Source organism: Narcine bancroftii, chromosome 12 (assembly GCF_036971445.1).
Source record: "Narcine bancroftii isolate sNarBan1 chromosome 12, sNarBan1.hap1, whole genome shotgun sequence".
Lineage (NCBI taxonomy): Eukaryota > Metazoa > Chordata > Chondrichthyes > Torpediniformes > Narcinidae > Narcine > Narcine bancroftii.
The window spans coordinates 38,500,591-38,511,534 of record NC_091480.1 but is presented as its reverse complement, the minus strand read 5'-3'; the positions used below and the strand labels follow the sequence as shown (position 1 = coordinate 38,511,534).

The following is a 10,944-nucleotide window of genomic DNA, read 5'->3' as shown; positions in this document are numbered from 1 at the left end:
TTAGAGACAGCGCGGGATTCGAACCCTAGTCCTGAACACTGGAGCTGTAAAGGCGTTGCTGTAACTGCTACATCAACTGTGCTGCTGGTATTTGGCACAGTAGTCCAGCAGTTTGCGCTGCTGCCTCATGGCTCCATTGATTCCTTTGCTGCGATGTTTGCAAGTTCTCCTTGTGACCATGTGGATTTCCAGTAGCTGGTCCAATTTCCTTCACATCCTAAAGACATTCTGGTTGGTTGGTTAATTGACAACTGTTAATTACCCCTAGTGTAGTGAAGTGAGGCGTTGATGGACACGTGGATGAGAATAGTTGCAGTGAAATAGGAGGGGTTCTGGGACTGATGGGAATGCTCCGAGCACTGGCATAGGCTTCCATCTATGTTATGACAAACTTGATCTCAGCATCATTGAAATTGTGGTCATGGCTCCTCTTGGCTTGATAGCAGCAGTTCAAGTATGTACTGTTGAGTAAGCCAGTGCAAGTGAAGTTGTATGGTGTGCAACCTTTGTCACCTCACATTGTGTTTGCCATGTCATAAAAGTTGAGTCTGTACTCTTTTCCAGGGCTCCAGAAGTGTCATAAACAAGTTCAAATGTAGTCTGATGATGTGAGAGGTTGTCCATAGAAATTATCTACAGCCTTGCTGTTCCTCGGGAGAACTGTGAAAGCTGGCTTTGGCAATATTTGAAAAATAGTCTTCAGGAGAATGTAGGTCAGCACAGGGCCAGGGCCGGCCTAGGCAAAGCCAACTACTTGCACCCCCCCAAAAAAATCGCCAACTCTTGTTTTTCAAAAACAGATGTTTTGTAGGAAAAATGAAAAGCACAAAACTTGAAACTCCTAAATTTATTTTAAATTGCAAGAATAAGTAATACATCAATCTCTAATTATCTTTCTCAAATACAAAAGAAAATACTTTGGCATACTAATCATTTTGAACTGAAGGCCACGTGGTAGAATACATATATCTGGCAAGGGCAACACAACATTCAAACCTTTAAGTCTAATCTACCTTCCAGTCTCTATTTTTCTCCAGAAGAATGATGCAGTATGAAAATGCCCCTTTGGCCCCTCAAGTTTGCTCTGACTTTCCCGTAACCATTTTTATAAATCTATGCTATTGCCTTTTCTAATTTTCCCACATTTCTATAATTTCCCTCAGACTCTATAACTCACTTACACACTATAGCCATGGCCAATAATCTACCTGCCCACATCTTGGAGATTCGAGAAGAAAGTGAAGCGTCCAGAGGAAGTTCACATGGTCACAGGGAGAATATCCAAACTGCATACAGACAGGACACGAGTTAAGGGCAGAAGCCAGATCACTGGAGTTGTGAGGTCGTAGCTCCATTAATTGTGAGACGGCATCAACTCTAGCAATAATAATAGTATCTCCGCATTACACAATAACAAATGTGAGAACTTGCAATACATTGATGGGGAACCCTGAGCAAAATGTAACTAGATAATTTCAGCATGGCTTTACACACGGAAATTCAAGAATGCTTTTCTATTGGTCTGCCTTTTGATGTTCTCGTGTTTTATGAAACTTTGACAACTAGGATAAACAAAATCATTAATATAATGACAAAAATAACATGGATTAATTAGCGAGTTGACTTCTTATAAAAATTTATATATTTTTATTTCTCATCTATGAATATTGCTAGTTATTCTACTATTAGAAACCAGCTAGTGCCTGTCCTGAGCTATTCTTAACAAGTTACCCTAGACCATCTTGGTCTCAAATCTGCTTCATTCCTCTTCTCATGAATTATGATCCTCTAAAAAGGGGCGAGTCATGGACCAACCGACTTTTCTTGAAAAAATGTTAATGAATTGCTCAAACCAATGTTAGAATAATTTGAATAATTCAAACAGCCAAATACACATTTAGGCTTACATAAGACTCCCCTTGGCAGTTGGCTTATAGGTGCACACCGAAACTCCCGACTCCCGATTCTGAACCTTCCCCTCGGCCTACACTGGAGCTCCCGACGCCGACTCCAAACCCTCCCACCAGCAATCGGCCTATAGGCACACACCAGAACTCCCAGCGCCTGAGTCCCAACTCCAAGCCCTTCCCATCCCCTTGGTCTGCATACGCACACTGGAGGGGAGGATTCGAAGTCGGGCCTCGGGAGCTCCCAGCTCCGGTGACCGGATGTTCTGATGCCCAACTCCGAACTCTCCCCTCAGCAGTCAGCCTACAGGCGCACACCAGAGTTCCCAACGCGGTCTCTGAACCCTCCCCTCAACCTACCTGAACTGTGAAGCATAATTTGCTCTCTTCAACAGTGCCCCTCTGAGGTCTGCATCCTAGGCAGTTGCCTAGTTTGCCTAATGGTAATGCAAGCCCTGGGTCAGCATAAACTTGACATCATACATATTGTAGTTCATGTTCAAGTTGTGGTTCAAATTTATTATCATCTGATTGTACAAGTACAACCCTTTGAAACAGCGTTCTCCGGTCCTCGGTGCAAAAACATACAAACACACAACCAGACATAACACACAAACGGACAAACAATATGTATACAGTACATATATATATATAAATTGTTTAATAATAGAGTCTTGGAGGGTTTGTATGAGCAATTCATTCAGTCATTCAGCAATCTCACTGCACATATCTCACTCTGGTGTTTCTGGCTCTGATACTCCTGTATCTTTTTCCCAATGGGAGTAGCAGAAATATGCTGTGTGCAGGGTGGAAGGGGTCCTCAACGACTTTGCGAGCCCTCTTCAATCAATGATCTGGGTAGATTGAGTCAGTGAGGGGGAGGGAGACCTCAGTGATCCTCTCTGCCACTTTCATCATCCTGTGGATTGAGCTCCGATCCAATGCTCTACAGCAACCATGCTACACTGTGATGCAGCTGGCCCGGATGCTCTCAATGGAGGTCCTGTAGAAGGTAGACATGATGGTGGCCTGTAACCTTGCCCACCTCAGTCTTCTCAGGAAGTGCAGTCACTGTTACGCCTTCCTGACAATTGAGGAGATGGTGTGTGTCCACAATAGCTCACTAGTTAAGTGTACTCCAATGAACTTGGTGCTCTCCACTCGCACCACAACTGAATTATTGATGTGTAGTGGAGGATGATCGCCCCTTAGTCATCCTGAAGTCCACAATTGTCTCCTTTGTCTTGTCCGCGTTGAGATTCAGGTTGTTATTCTTGAACCATATTTTCCACCCCTTCCCCATAGTGTGACTCATTGTTGCTGATGAGGCCAACTACTGTTGTGCCATCTGAAAATGATGATTGTCTTGGGGATGGATCTGGTGATGCAATCATGTGTCATTACCGTGGACAGGAGCGGGCTGAGCAGACAGTCCTGAGGAGCACCAGTGCTCAGCGTGACGGTACTTGATGTTCTGCTGCCAACCTGGCAGACTGTAGTCCTTCCGTTAGGAAGTCAAAAATCCAATTACAGAGAGGGGTGTAATTAAACCAGTTCACAAGGAGATCTGCACGTGCCTGCCACACCCCTCCCCCTTTCAGATTGATGTGATTGAAGTCACCAGCTACAGTTATGGGACCATCAGGGTGGCACATCTAGGATTCACAGATGACACTGTAAAACTCCTTCATTGCTTCATCTTCATTAGCTGAAGGGGGAACGTAAATTGAAGCTATCAGCGTGGCTGAGAATTCCCTGGGCAAGTAGAATGGTCTGTATTTCATGATCTATCTCTGCTGAGCAGAAGGTATTACACAGAGACATTTGTAATCACCAGAGCACAGCTGCCCTGCAGTTCTATCTTGTTCAGGTGGAGGCTCGTGTAATCTATATTCTTCTCCAGTGATCTAGGGTGTGTGCATCTAAAGGGGTTAACTCAATCTAACCCTGATTCTTGTTGCGCTTCTGCCATCTCGCACAGCACTAGTGACGACCTCCCATGCATCTCCAATGGACTCTCTCGCGTTTCCAGTGATGTGCACCGTGGTTTGCTACAGTCTGTGTTCCCTGGTTCCGTACGTTAACATTGCTCAGTATCTTGCCAATTCAATCCACTATGAAAAAAATGAAACCTGAATGGTCACTGATGTATATGATGAGAGTTGACATGATGACTTACTTTGGCTTGGCTTCGCGGACGAAGATTTATGGAGGGGGTAAAAAGTCCACGTCAGCTGCAGGCTCGTTTGTGGCTGACCAGTCCGATGCGGGACAGGCAGACACGATTGCAGCGGTTGCAAGGGAAAATTGGTTGGTTGGGGTTGGGTGTTGGGTTTTTCCTCCTTTGCCTTTTGTCAGTGAGGTGGGCTCTGCGGTCTTCTTCAAAGGAGGCTGCTGCCCGCCAAACTGTGAGGCGCCAAGATGCACGGTTTGAGGCGTTATCAGCCCACTGGCGGTGGTCAATGTGGCAGGCACCAAGAGATTTCTTTAGGCAGTCCTTGTACCTTTTCTTTGGTGCACCTCTGTCACGGTGGCCAGTGGAGAGCTCGCCATATAATACGATCTTGGGAAGGCGATGGTCCTCCATTCTGGAGACGTGACCCATCCAGCGCAGCTGGATCTTCAGCAGCGTCCTCCATCAGCCAGCTCCCCACCATGACTACCAGCCCCCCCACATCTCCATCGGGCACACAAAACTCAAAACGGTCAACCAGTTTACCTATCTCGGCTGCACCATTTCATCAGATGCAAGGATCGACAATGAGATAGACAACAGACTCGCCAAGGCAAATAGCGCCTTTGGAAGACTACACAAAAGAGTCTGGAAAAACAACCAACTGAAAAACCTCACAAAGATAAGCGTATACAGAGCCGTTGTCATACCCACACTCCTGTTCGGCTCCGAATCATGGGTCCTCTACCGGCACCACCTACGGCTCCTAGAACGCTTCCACCAGCGTTGTCTCCGCTCCATCCTCAACATCCATTGGAGCGCTCACACCCCTAACGTCGAGGTACTCGAGATGGCAGAGGTCGACAGCATCGAGTCCATGACTAACTAACCCCTGGGGAAACACATGATTAATCAAATGCCGTGCCATTTGCTTTCTTTCACATTTAGCTTGGAGAATAAAAATATCAATTACTGGCAATGTATTCCCCAACAGATGATCTTCAATAGTTGTGGTATTGCTCCTATGTCCAGGTGATGTTATAAGTACAAAAAGATTTGTTGAAGAAGCCACTATTTTGAGGTCTGCATAATGTCTGGTCTCAATGGGGAAGGGCTGTGTCAACAGTTGGTTAGAACAGTGGCAAATTCACTTGAATCTTGACTTTTCAGCTTCCCGAGGACCTAAATTGTTGTCCTGTGTCACATTAGCAGAAATCTCCATGCTATATTCTGACTCATTGTTATCCATTATTTGGTCAACAATGATGATGTTATCAGTGAATTTATGGGTTGCTTGGAGCCAAACTTGGTTACACAATCGTGGCTGTGGATGGAATAGACCATTTCTGTGGATGTGTGTGAACGGTCTTGCCAGCCACTTCTGCTGATGTTTGGGCTTCTTGCAGAATGTTAGCATCAGTGGCTTTTCCCTGTGTAATTACACGCAAGGCATTGTCCATTGTAGATTGTATGGAGGTAAAATGCAGGCCATCTATAGTCAGGCAGCCTCCAGAGAAGTTTACGACATTAGAGCCTTACTGATAAATTGAAATTTGCCTCTGTGTGCTGGTGAGCATTACTCCAACTTCTTACTCGAAGCCTTTCATTGAAACCTCAAGGTTGCAGTTCTATTTTGTGGATCAAGTTTAACGGTAGAGTCAGTTCATTCAGAGAAGTCAACGTACTGGTGAGAATAGGATAGTGTTAAAAGCTATTTGACATTTTGGTGTCAGAATATGTCTGTTGTCCATTAGTAAAAAAACCTGTCTCTTTAAGTTGAAACCATTGATGAATAATATACTTATGATGTAGTGTCAAACATGCTACTGTGCGCCTTTGGGGAAAGTGGGTTAATCCCAGGCTATTCAGACTGTTCAGCTTCCTGCTCTCCACTTCACTGAGTAACCTGAGACTCAGACTCTGCTACATCCTGCAGAGGCTTTTCTGTTGACAGAACGTTAGCACTATTTTCGCCTGAGGCACTTCCACCACTAACAAACTGCAACAGGAAGGCCCCTAAGGGGTTCAGAATACAGTCAACAAAACAAATGAAGGTTTGGCAAAATGAAGTACCTTTTTGAGAATATGTATTAATGTTCCTCAAAATGAATGTGACTCTTTGCTTTATTTGGCATGTGAGTAATTTACTTTTTTGTGATGACAAGTTTCATGGAAGGAACCTGCACTCCTGTGAATTTGAGATGTTTTCACCTTGTTATGTCACTCAAAATTATGTACTTGTTTGGAACTATCATCATTGAGCTTCACAATGTCCTTCATCAGGAAAGAGAACAAATGCCCTTGGCTGGAGGTATTGTCAATGCAACTTAAATTGCCAGTTGCATGTCTTAGCTTGGAACAATTGGAAGGTTATTGAAAACATTTTAAGCCATAAGCTTGAAGGTTTTTTTTTAATATTCTAAAGGTTAGCCTTTATTGGTGAAATATGAAATCAACTTGTAACATTTTATTAGAGTTAAACAGACAGGATGGAGAACATTTGCAGGTCACACTGCATCTATAGGAAGCAAAGTGTAACCCCAAGTATGCGAGTTTATCCCACTGCTCTACTCATTATACACCCATGACTATGTGACCAGGCACAACCTCAATGATGATGAAACCACGTTGTCAGCAGATTCACAAACGGCAATGAAGAAGTGTGCAAGAGGGAGATAGATCAGCTCTTTGAGTGGTGTCATGTCAACAACCTTGCGCTCAATGTTAGCAAAACCAAGGAGATGATTGTGGACTTTAGGAGGGAGTCAGGGGAACACGATCCAGTCCCCATCAAGGGCTCAGAAGTGGAGAGGGTCAAGAACTTCAAATTCCTGGGTGTCAACATCTTCGTGGATCCGTCCTGGAACCTCCATGTCGATGCAATCACAAAGAAGGCTCGCCAGCAGCTATACTTTGTGAGGTGTTTGAGGAGATTCGTTTTGTCATCGAAGACTCTTGTAAACTTCTACAGGTGTACCGTGGGGAGCATTCTGGCTGGTTTCATCACTGCCTGGTATGGTGGCGCCAATTTTCAGGACAAGAAAAAACTCCAGAGGGTTGTTAACTCAGCCTGCAACATCACAAGCACCAGTCTTCACTCCATCAGGATGTCTAATGAGGCGGTGTCTTAAAAAAGCAACCTCTATCCTCAAAGACCTCACCAGCTCTTCACTCTGCTACCATCGGGGAAAAGGTACAGGGGCCTAAAGACGAGCACTCAGCTGCTCAGGGACAGCTTCTTCTCCACTGCTATTAGATTCCTCAATGAACAAAAGACACTGTCTTAATTTTCGGGTACTGTTATTTTTATTTTTTTTAAGTATTAGTGCTGTAAGATGGTTATAATATGAAGGTTTGCTCTATGACGCTGGTGCAAACAGCGAATTTCATGACTTGTTCATGACATTAAATTCTGATTCTGATTCTGACCAACATTTTGGACCTGAGGTCTTTGTCAAGGTATGAGCAAAAAGCAGGCAGGTTCTGAAATAAAAAAGGTGGGGAAGAGAGCAGAGGAGGGAGGAAAGGTCAGGAGGAGTTGCTCTGGCCCAAAATATTGGATACTCTTTGCTTCCTATGGATGCTGCTTAACCTGCTGAACTTCTCCAGCACTTTTGTGTATTCCATTAAAATATTTTATCCTAGGAACACATATAGACACACATGGTATGACTTTGATCCTTGGTGATTTGATACTTGATTCTCTTATGAGTTCAAAGAATTTACATTAACAATGCATCGTTCTCATTCTCAATGGCCCAAGGTGCTACATAACTATTTTGAAGTATTATAGTGTGTCACAGCAATCAGTTTGCACAAAGCAAACTCCCACAGTTCGCTGCATATTGTTGACCAAACAAAATAATTTTGTGATGTTGGGTGGGAAATCAGTTTTGCTGTGGAGCTCAGATATAATTTCTGAAAAATTGCAAATTTGGCAGCAGAATCATGCTACGTATTTGCTGCAGTAGAGGAGCTCAGGTTGATCAGCATCAGTGAAAGAAAAAGAATAGTCAACGTTTTGGGCCAGGAACCTTCAGCAAGACTGAAAGTGAAAGGTATACTTGCTGTGTTTCTCTTGACGTATTTTGCAGACTGCACTACACGATCCTTCTGAAATTAAGATATCTTGTATTAAAATGGCACTGAAAATAGTTAAATGATCTTCTATTTATTTGCAAGAAAATCTTCCAAACATACTGGTAGATGCATCTGTTGGCTCCTTTCTCCAGGCACAGCAGAACATGTCCTTTTGCAACTCGACATGTCAGACACAACTAAATGATGTCACCACTACAGGCACAAACATACCTCCCAATTTCAAGGCTTTCTCAGCCAAGCAAACATCTGCAAAGACCTTGAGCGTTGATTCAGCTCTTGAGAAGATGTGAACCTTCTATAGTCAATTTGACAGACAGGGAACAGTGGTTCTGCAGCGAAAGAGCAGTCTATGATCAGATGTTTTTATGCTGTCGTAAAAGAGACCTGTCCATCAGGGTATAACCTTTAGTATGGAGACAGACAACCCAAAACTACTATTTACAGAGCACTATTAATGTCATAAAATACTGCAAACCGTTTTGCAAGAGAGTTTTTAAATAATTTTAAGCCTGCAGCTCAGGAGAAGCTCATATCAAAGAGGGAAACTTTTGAGAAACTTGAGTATTGGGTGATGGAGGAGGGAGGTGAGAGGATTCAGCCAGAACAGGAGACTGATATTTATTGAGGAAAAAGGGAACATGATAATATTTTAGGGGGAAGATTTGGGGAAGGAAAAGTTTTTTTGTGGAAAATATCAACATTTATATCCGATCGGATGGCACTTGGTTTAAATGACAATTGATGTCCTGCTGGCGTTTTGCCCAGGAAGGAATCAATGAATGCTGATGTTTGGTTTGGAAAGACATTCAGGAGAGATGCTAGCATTTAATGGAGATGATGTTTGAGGAAATATTAATTCTTAATTTGGAAAGCTCATGGGATGATCAAAAAAGATATCTGCATTTGGTTCTGAGGAACATTGGAGCTGGGGAAGGGTTTTGATGGAGACTAACTCATAGGAGGGAAGCCAATTGAGGGAGGCATCTATACTTGGTTCTGAAGGTATCTGATGGAGGAATACATTTTAAGTTGAAGATGGGGGAATCTGATTTGGCACTGACAGTAAATCACTGGAGAGTTCAAGTTTGTTATCATCTGACTGTACATATACAATCTGACAAATCAGCACTCTCTGGACCTTGCTGCATACACCATACACAACACATAACAATCATATGTATATATATATGTGTATATATATATATATATAATTTAAAATAAATACATAAATATTTTGGGATGATTTACTCAGTTACAGTATATTGGTGACCTCACAGACTGCGGGAAGAAGCTATTTCCCAGCTTAGCCACCCTGATTTTGATGCTCCTGTACCTTCTTCTTGATGGTAATGGGTCAAAGATACTGTGTGCTGGATGGAAAGGGCCTTCTTAAGCATCTCTCCTGATGAATCCTATCAATAGAGGAAAGGAAGACCCCTGTGATCTTCTTGGTCATTTTGCTGATCCTCTATATTGACTTTCAAGATATTTTGCAGCTGCCACCAGACAGGACACTATTAATTGTGCTTCTGTAAAAACTTGTACCCTCCTCAACCTCCTTAGGAAGTGTAGGCACTGCTGCGCCTACTGGGATGATGAGGGGGTGTTGTAGGTCCAGGATAGGTTCACTTTATAAGCACACAAAGGAACTTTGGTTAAACGAGTGTTTAACAGATTATGGGAGGAAGACAGTCCAAGGAAAGTACAGTCTTGTCCCTGCATTGTTCCAAAAAGGGTGTAGCACAGGAATTGATGTCATCTCTTTGTAGTCCTGACACATAAAGCATGCACATGAAGCCAGAGTTGCTCATAATGAAATTTCCCTGATAAAGATTTTCAAGTGACACAAACCCAAAATAGTTGCCATTGTCTTTCACTCATAAAAGAAATATGAAAATAAGTGTTCTACTGAATTTCTAGATGTGAAATTGACAGAGGATTTATTATTGAAAGGTTGAGAGTAAACATTTCATTTTCAAGTTCTGGCTGTCCATCCATTAGAATGATAATGGTCCCTTTCAGTCAGTTTGTGGGTTTGATATGAGGATATCCCACTCCTCAGAAAGGAACAGCGTGTGCGTAAATGGATTTAGGTAAGTAGGGGTAGTTCACAGGTCCAGACCCACCCTTTCAACATCCCCTTCGGATCCAGCAGCCTGGTGAGGTCCAAGACGGCTGTGGGGAGTTCTGTTGCAGAAAATTGCCAGACCAAGCTTCGATACAAGGGATGTCCTTTCTGTGATTCATGGCCTGTGTTTGCGAGATGGCCATTGACCCTACGAGAAGGTTCGTCCACCTTTTGAGAGGTCTTGTTTTTCATCCTGAAGGGTGTATAGCCCCCCTCCTCACCCTCCAAGCCTGGTGGGGGAGCCAGCGACCACCCAACCATGCAACAGGTAGTATAGGGTTACATGGGACCAGTAGCATTCGGACGAATGAACTGACCATTTTCAAGTAAGCAAGCTGTAACTAACAGGGTGCCTGAGAGACCAGTGCTGATCAGCTGTTTACAACATATCATATTGATGCACACACAGTGTAACATTACCCAACTTTGCTGATACAAGTATGAGGAGAGAAGTTAAAGTGTGTAGAGGATACTGGAGCCTGGAGGTGGATATCGGCACGTTAAATCAGTGAGCACAAAGAAAATGATTGATGAAACATCTTGAAAAGACATATTTAATGTTTTCCACTTTGTAGCAAGAGGAGTGACATAATTAAATATTGGTGTGCAGAGGGACAGGGTAATCCTGCACTTGA

At 43.3% G+C, this 10,944-nt stretch overlaps 1 protein-coding gene across 1 annotated transcript in view; it reads left to right on the top strand.

The window, feature by feature from the left end:
• Positions 1–10,944, top strand: part of lmf1 (lipase maturation factor 1) — an 868,109-nt gene that overhangs the window by 545,773 nt on the left and 311,392 nt on the right. The gene's annotated exons all lie outside the window — the stretch shown is intronic.